The 8,882-nt window shown below is 39.6% G+C and overlaps 1 pseudogene; it reads left to right on the top strand.

Moving 5' to 3' along the window:
• The first annotated feature begins 4,777 nt into the window (after window positions 1-4,777).
• On the top strand, window positions 4,778-5,778 carry LOC140935142 (uncharacterized; annotated as a pseudogene).
• Window positions 5,779-8,882: the final 3,104 nt, after the last annotated feature.

Genomic DNA, 8,882 nt, shown 5'->3' with positions numbered 1-8,882 from the left:
TATCGAAACACCTTAAATACAGGAGTAATGAGCTGGTGAGAAGATTATTGTCGTAACTACTAGTGATTGGCTAAAGGTCGCCAGTGATGATGATTTTGTTGTTCTTGCTATTGTTACCCATAGAACGAATTAACGACGATACAGATGGAACTAACATAAGTGAAGGTAAATAGTCATAAATGGTGATAGCCATAAACAAAAAAAGTGTCAGTGCTAGAAAATTATAATTTATATAGGTAATAGTATGAGACGTAGTGGTATTTGGCAATAATACTGCGAGTAATATTTCAAAATTGTCTAAAATACCACGAGCCGCGAAGCTTTTCTTGCATTTGGTCGTTTTCCGTAGCGTTTCTCGCGAATAGCTCTGTCTTGCTTTTCCCTCCGAGGACTTGTCTGCACACCATTAATTCTCTCTCCTTTGCTATAGAGATTTTACTTTCATTTTGTCTCTGGTGTCTGTTGAGAGCAGCCTACATGACCCTTAGACTATCCTGCTCATACTCTGGGCGGTAACTTTTGCGAAAAATCACGAGAGACGCTCGTTCAGTTCTTTGGCATTGTACTTTAAAATCAATTAGGTCGTTAGATCGTTAAGATCCCATGGTTGTCGCCCACATCTTCCAAACCTTGATCCAAGTCTTCGTAGTTTTGATTGTATTTCTGTTGACGGATTTTCCGGCGAGCTGTTGCATTTCGTCCCCGGAAATTTCTAGGAACCTGGCCCCCATTTTTTTGCAAACAAAAAAACAAAGATGCGCGACTATGCTGTCGTCATGGTTACTTCGTTATAACATCGTTTTTTGTGTGTTATACCTCTATTACGCAGAAATACCACCATTATTAACCAATCAAATCTCAGAAATATCTTGCCCTATATTATAAATGTAATTGTACTACTACATGAGAAATTTCTGCAATAGTGATTGGCTATAGAGCAGTGGTATTTCAGCTTAATTTGAAATACCTACATGTGATAATTACAAATAAACCTTTACGGGTTAAGTAGTATAAACAAATAATAGCATGATTGGTACGTGATGTTTGGCATAAATACCACTCCTAATATTTCAAAACTGAAAAGTCGAAAAGTCAATTGAAAATATTTTATCAATTAAGTCAATTTGTGTATTAAATGAAGGTATTTTAATTTTTCATTCTGTTAAATGTCAGTTAATGTTTTGGCGGAAAAAATTCTAGGTGTCAGGCCGGCTGAGGAAGGACATAACGGAAATTTATGGAAGGGTGTGCCGTGGAGGCCAACAAATCCTCTCATTTCATTTGTTTAATACTGAGAGACCTCTTCTCTGTGCCCAAATACTACATAACGCTTGGTTAAAGAACATCTCCTTTGTTTCTTTAATCTGGAGTTAAGGAGCTTTTTCGGTGATAAACACTACCTTCAAGATTCAAACCCTGTTCAAGGCATTGGGTTTAATGCATGCCTCTTAATATGGAAACCGAGACCTTTTAAAAAACCAATTCCCTGTTTGGCGGTACATACGCGTTAGACCCCCCGGGCTATCAGCAAAATCGTTCTGTGTTGAAATGGCTGGAGTCATATCAATACTTTTCTTGGTTAAGCGAATTCATCCTTAGGTGCGCTAATCTGCAGGAAAATTTTTTGTTATAACATTGCAGCCGAGCTGAAAATTAGACACATTCTAAAGGACATTGATGCCGCATCTGTAGACAAAATAGAAGAGGCTTTCACCGCCAATAATTTGTGCCAATGTGAAAATCCAGTTACAACAGCTTTTGAGGTTAGTCTGTATCAGCATCATTCCTCTTATTTGGCAGCGGACATATTTTGAGACCAAAAAATCATGGTGAGACACTAGTTTGAGCAGAAAACCCACCTACGGCTATCTTTTTCTATTTTCTACGAGAAAACGTTAAAAAAATAAGCGAAGGTGATTCTCTTCAAACGGCCTTCCTTCGCACATGTACACCTCTGATCGGAAGAATTAAGACCTGTGGGAATCAATTAACCAGGCAACCAGGTAGGGGTAAGGGCGCAGTTTCAGTTGGATGAATCTGTCTCAACCATTTTCTCACCGTTTTTACAGCAAAAAAAAAAACAGCAACAACAAGAATTATTTTGGGGCACCATATTCATACACATCATAATCATTTCCGGATTCAAGATCAAGCATATTGGTTCAAAACATCATTGATCCAATGTTGTTGGAAGGTGTTGTATCCGTTTGAAACAACAAAATATTTTCACTCATTTAGGCCGGATTCACTACCTTCCATCATCTTCAAGGCCGTCCAACGGTGTTCAGGGGAATCCAAAATTCGCTTTCACAACCTAATGTCGGACACCCTTTTTTATTACTCTCCGTGCAGGTTTCAACGAAACTTAGGGAACTCTCCTACAATCGAGACGAGAGGGCAGTATTTTTTACTACGCTAGCAGAGCAGGTTGAGGACTTCTCTGTTACGCTTCTGGATCAAATCAACACGAAAGAGGAAATCTCAATTGGGCACGAGGAAATCAGTGATATGGACCCATATGCATCTTTACTTGATAGTATTACCGAATCAGCTATTCGCTTTTCACAGAAAAAGGTACACAAACTTTATAATGATATGGCTGCTGGATTTAAATGTTCAACAAAAGTTGCTATCAACAGTGCTATTACGTAACAAAGTTTTTATACATTTTCTGAGGCACAGAATATCGCAAGGTGCTGACAAATATTGAGATTTTCAGGGTTTGAAAAAGGGTATGATTTTTGCGCCGTTTGATCTGACAACGGGTACATTGTATATAGAATTTGCCTATTCTGGTCTGGAATCGGGCATGGTTTTCGAAGGAACGACGGGAGTGCATGAACTTATTTGTTGTTTCCATTCTAAATGAATAAGCAAGAAAGGGTAATACGTGATTTATTATTGAAAGGTTATGGGCTCCTGTTATGATGACATAATTGTGTCCTAAGGAAATGTATGTTGTGAGTCCTCCAGGTCGGAAGACGGATATGTATTTTAGGGGGCAGGTCTGAAAAAGGGTGTGGATAATGACTTTTTTGGTCTGAAAACAGGGTCAGGATTTGGAGAACCGGGTGGCGCACCCCCACCAAGAGTAACCCCCCACTGGTAAATCAGCCTACTGTCTGAATTAAATATTTGCAGACAACAGGCCTTACGGAATAACAATTCAAAACCAAAAGGAAAAAAACAGGAAAATATGAAAATCTGATAAAGAAAGGAAAAACACTCTGTCAACGAAGCCTCTGTCGGAGATACATTACCTGAAAGAAATAAGAAAGAAATAATAGTAAAGTAAAAGTATCAAAAGTCAGGAGGAGTTCAAGATTTCAATTCGAAAGTAGTGATAACAGCAAACACGTTTTACTTTCCAACAACTCAACTTTTTCGTGCTTTTATTTTTCCCTAGTTTGTTTCCCACCCATTGGCGTACAGACTGCTGACCCAAAGGTGGAACTATGGTTTGCCACTTGACTGTCAACCAGGGGAAAAATTGAGGTTTCTGGTATATGTATTTACCATACTCGACACTATTTTGACTCCTGTGTTTCTTCCACTTATCGCATATGCCTTCTACAAGGACCAGGTAACCTGTCTGACTCGTAAAGTGGTTAAACCGAAGAAGAAAACATTAAGAGGTTCGTTACCGATAGAAGTACATTAAGCTGCATTTAGTTTCTTTACAAGCACTCCACTAATATAATTAGTAGAAACAAATAGAAGTTCTCAAGACCCTAACTGGCAGAAGCCAAATAGGCAGTTAGCTAATAAGTGAGTCAGTCGTGAGAAATATTCGTGCAAGTGTTCAAAGGGACTGTGGGCCTAGAACGTCCGGTCGCATGCAGGCCTTGTCTCCTTGTAAAAGAAGTTTATCAGAGAATAGGGAGCTTACGAATCGACGACTTTCGCACGACGACGCCGTTAGATTGCGTGACATACCTACTGAGCATGCCTGTCTTGGCACTTGCCGGCGTCGAGCAAAAGTCAACGACGTTGGTAAGAGCGATTTGCCGGCGTCTTAAAGAAAGCAGGACGTGAGGTTAGTTTTCAAAGTTTTCTATCGATAATTCACGTGTTTTTGCCAGAAAAATCAAAGTATTATATTAGTAACATGTTCTTTACGAATGTCTTTGACTTTTTTTGTCTGTTTTCATTCAATTCTACCTTCTACAGCCATGGCAACTCATGAAAGCGCTGGCGAAGGCACGAAAAGGTATGAGTGAAAAGTTGATTGCTGTATGGACATCTTTCTTTTTAATCACACTGCACTAAAGTATAAGACATTTTCTGGTGCTCATTAAATTTGAAAGGACCGAAAAGTGGCGTATCTTTTTTTTTTTTGAGTTGTCACATCAACAGTAAGAAACAGATCCGAGTTGGCTATAGCTGGTAAGTTTACATACTTCGCTGAACAAAAAAAGGATTTCTTACCCTGCCAGCTTTCAAAACAATTTTAAAGTCAATGAAAAGTTTATTTTTACTCCTTTTCTCTTGTTAAGAGGGATCTTATAGCTAGCTTGGTGTTGTAGAAACACGCAATTGCAAACTTTCCTTGGTTTACAGCTGTGTTTGCTTTTCTGCTCGCTGGGCGAACTGATTTTGTTGTTTTTCATTTTCTATTGTGTTATTTTCTTAAGCTTGTGAGACAATCAACCAGCGAGTGTGATCTCATAGATAAATAGCTAGCGGAGAAACGTTACCTTAACAGTTAGCTTAGTAAGTTAGTGATTTAACTCTTCAGTAAATTATATTTATATATTTTTATAATTTTTTTCACAGAATGCCGAAAATGAAGTGGTCAGTTAAACATGACACCATATTTGGTCGCGAACTCCTTAGTTGGGAACTATGGAAGCACCGTTCAGGCACCAGAGAGCGGGGAAACTGTTTAGACGAAATATCAAAATTCTGAATAACATCAAAGAGCCCCAATTTTTCGTTTCGCAAAAGGGTTTGAGGGACCGCTTGAAAATCCTGGAAAGGGATTCCAAGGCCAGGAAGAGAGAGGCCGAGAGGGGTTCGGGAATTTCCCCCGAATACCGAGAAATAGATCAAATAATGGAAGACTATATGGAGAGAAGAGAGGAGGAAGAGAAGACCAAGGAATCCCGCACTAATGTGGATCGAAACAAGGCAGATCAAGATAAAGCAGCAGGCGAGGAGATGAGGGAGAGAGCCATGGAGAGGCTAGCTCAGACTAAGAAGAGAAATGGCAAAGATGAACCACGAAATCTATCTAAGGGGGGCAGCGGAGAGGGACTCTCAGTTAAGGCGAGATGAGCTAGACATGAAGAGGAGGCAAGACGAAGCTACAGCTACTACCCAGCAAGCATTGTTCACTCAGCTGCGGGACCAGCAACAGTTACAGGTGCAGCAACAGCAACAGCAGCAACAGCAGTTTATGCATAATGATAAAAATGATGCTTAACAGCCAGCAAGCGCAAACACAAGCAGTCATTGAACTCTTAAAAAAGGGACCGTAGTTATGATCGGAGTAGTTATTGTTCAGTTTTCTTGTAAACACGCAACTTATTTTTTCGTTGTTGTTTTTGGTTTTGTAATATTATAGCATGAACAAGCAACCTTAGCATTCGATGTTGATTTTCATCACTTTATTGCACGTAGATGTTCTGGCACGCGTGTTAACACTACTATTGGCTTTACATGTGTTCTTTTTTGAACTTGAGTTCTATTGCATTTCAAATTAAACCTTCAAGCGACTAGAGTGTTTATGTTGTATAACTGGAGTATCACAAGTGTATCTTAAGCACATTATATCAAATGAAGTATTCCTCTAGAGTTGGCGGATTAACACCAAAATACTCTGACGTAACAGAACCGTATAAAATGCTTCGTGCATTCTGCATTAACGCACATGTTACATACATCTTTCCTACAGCACTCAATCCGATTTTCAGATTCTTTTTAAAATCTAAGAACTTAAAATAATTGACAATATCCCCGAATATCCACTCGACTGAAGAGCGAACTTTGCTCATTGAGGTGTTAAAATCTTGTTGAGCTGGGGTCAGGACTGCGCCTTTATAGGGCCTTTGTAGGTGTGCACGTATCGGATAGGCAGGGGCACCGTGCACGCAGAGGGGAAGGCCAGTTACGGGGCAGTTGGAAAACCTTTGCAGTTCCTGCAAGAATCCGGAGGCAGCTAGCATGAAACTGTCATGGCGTCTTCCCTCAACTGGGCCAAATAGATTCCCCACTAATCCATTAGGCTAAGCGACAGCCTGAAACTTAATGGAGTGGACACGTTTATGGCCATTGTAGATGGATCGCTGGTTTTCGTTAGGCCTACAAACTGGACGTACAGTTCCATCTATGAATCCCCAGCAGTTATCTAGGGCAGCTCCTGCCTGTTGGATAGCATCAGCATACTGGCGAAGCTTGGAAGGGGTTAACAAATGATGATTATACCTTGTAAGCAGATGATGCCAGCGCTCATAAATCAAGTCCATTATGTGGTTATTTATGATAGAAATCTCAAGAACCGGTCTGGCAAAATGGTAAACCAAATCTCCGTATCGGCAAGGGTAGGCATAGCGCTTGAGATACATGCATAATGCAGGTACCGAAGGTACTACTAAACCATTTTAAGTGGTTATCTCGTCAGGTAACTGCAGCTGTTCCGCAAGTTTATAAATGTCATCTCTCTAGAAACGAAACTCAACCTTGCATTCGTCGTTTGTTTTCTCGTCCAAATCCAACCTTTCGTAGTTCCAATACGGAAACTCTGGGTTTTTTTACTTATGAGCATCGTATAAAAGTACAAATTCTTGTTCTTTTAAAAAGTTGTTTCGATAAGCGTAAGCAATACAAGCTCTTGTTTCTCTGAAGTTAGGTATTTTGGTTTGAACAACCCGGCTTATGATCATGAAGTGATAAAAAACAAACTTCAGAAACGGCGGGAAAATTTGCAGCAAGCGCACCAACGTCGTCGTCTTTACTTAAAATCGTAAATTCAAATTTCTAGATGACGGCGACGCAGGACTATGACGTGGCCAAACGGCGTCGTCGTACGAAAGTCGTCAATTCGTAAGCTCCCTAATCACGATCCGACGACGGCGATGGCAACGAGAACATCAAAAAAGCGGAGGTTTGATAAACAAAACACCAACTCTGTATGTTCATCACACTTTTTTGTACAATTCTTTGCCATCACTAAGACTACGATGTGAAAGAGGCTAATTTTTCTCTTTAAGGGAGGACGTAAACCACGGTGGGCGTATATGACGCAAAAAATTGCGAGGTAGGAACTACTTTTGCATTTTTTTATTCGTTTGAGCTCAAACTTTGCAGGATGGTAGAACTTTGTATTCCAAACAAATCTTATGTTTTTTTGTTTTTCTATTTTAACGTTTTTTGGCTTGAAAATAGCGTCACATGATTGAGAGCAAAATATAACTTTCAAAATGTGTCAAAACAAATAAATAATTTTGACGGAGCGTGACAAGCGTGATAGAAACAGTAATGTAAAAATTTTTTTTGAAAAGCTCAATTGATTAAAGAGTTATTAAGCTTTGATTTTTGAATCTCCCGCCATTTTGTAACTAGTTTTAGAAACATAAGTACATTTCAAGATGCTATATCTCCTAAAGCAATTGAGCTTTTCCAGACAATTTTTCACATTTGTACACTTCCTGCAAAGTTCGAGCTCAAACGAATAAAAAGTGAAAAAAGTAGTTTCTACCTCGCAATTTTTTGCGTCCTATACGCCCACTGTGAACAAGCCGAGAGGAAATATTCTTTCTTTTTCTGAATTCGGATATCATATCTTGGGAGTTCCACATTAGTAGTCGGAGCTTTCCTACACTTGACAAAGTGACGAAGTTGGAATAATCGCAATAAAGATGCCGCAGCTGCGCCGTCCTCGGAACTTAAGACAGCGACGGCAACGAGAACGTCACAGAAGCAATTTATGGTGTGCATAAGCAAACGGACAACAACATTTTCTCTCTTTTATGCACTTGGTTATAGTTCTTAGGAATTTAATTCTAGGAGAGTTTGCCTTCATTTGACAAAGAAAGTTAGTAGGAAAACTGAACCGCGATGAAAATTGAAAAAACGTAAGTTCACTTTTTAGGCGACGTTTACGATACTACGACGCCGTCGTGGTGTCGTAACCTTCTTCCGCGGACCGGGCTTTTTTCGCTTGCTGCGAAAGGAGGGAGCTTCCTTCTAAAACTTCACAATTACTTACGATACGTCCACCAAAATTACACAGAATAATGTACTCATTATTTCCAATATTTAGACAAAACGTGACTGACACGATGACATATCTTGACGTCATAACAAAAAGTACAATTCGTCATTTTGCGTCTACATCAGTCGCTAAAATGCCTGGATTGCGCTAACAGTTAAGATGGAAAAAAACAAATTTTGACAAACTTGGGTGTCAAAACGCAGTTTCCATGGCAACTTCAATTTTGATGTACACGCCAAAACGACTTTAACTGTTTCCAGATAATTTTTAGGAAAATTCGCTATGTTTGGTGGTCATAGCTTAAACGGGTTTGAAGTTATTCAACTTTTTCGGTCGTGGGAAGAGGGCTCCAAAAGCCCCCCGGTCTGAATAGGGTTACCATAAAACTCCCTATTGACCAAACGTTCAGCAACATCGTCTCTATAAACATATCCGAATATGTTTTTGGCGCCTATAAATCCTTAATACCCTATATGTACTTAAATCTGGAAATATTTATGAATCCAGAACGTAAGTACCTAAGTAATGATATGTAAACACGGAATGGGCCACGATGTCTAATTGCTGTGTTCGACGTTTTGACTTATCACGTTTGTCTTGCAGATAAGTACCTGGACTACTTAAGAACCCCCTTCGTCATCTTTTTAAAGGACAAACTACAACAAAC

The sequence above is a fragment of the Porites lutea genome, chromosome 4 (assembly GCF_958299795.1).
Source record: "Porites lutea chromosome 4, jaPorLute2.1, whole genome shotgun sequence".
Lineage (NCBI taxonomy): Eukaryota > Metazoa > Cnidaria > Anthozoa > Scleractinia > Poritidae > Porites > Porites lutea.
The sequence above is the reverse complement of the archived record's forward strand: the minus strand, read 5'-3'. Positions and strand labels throughout refer to the sequence as shown.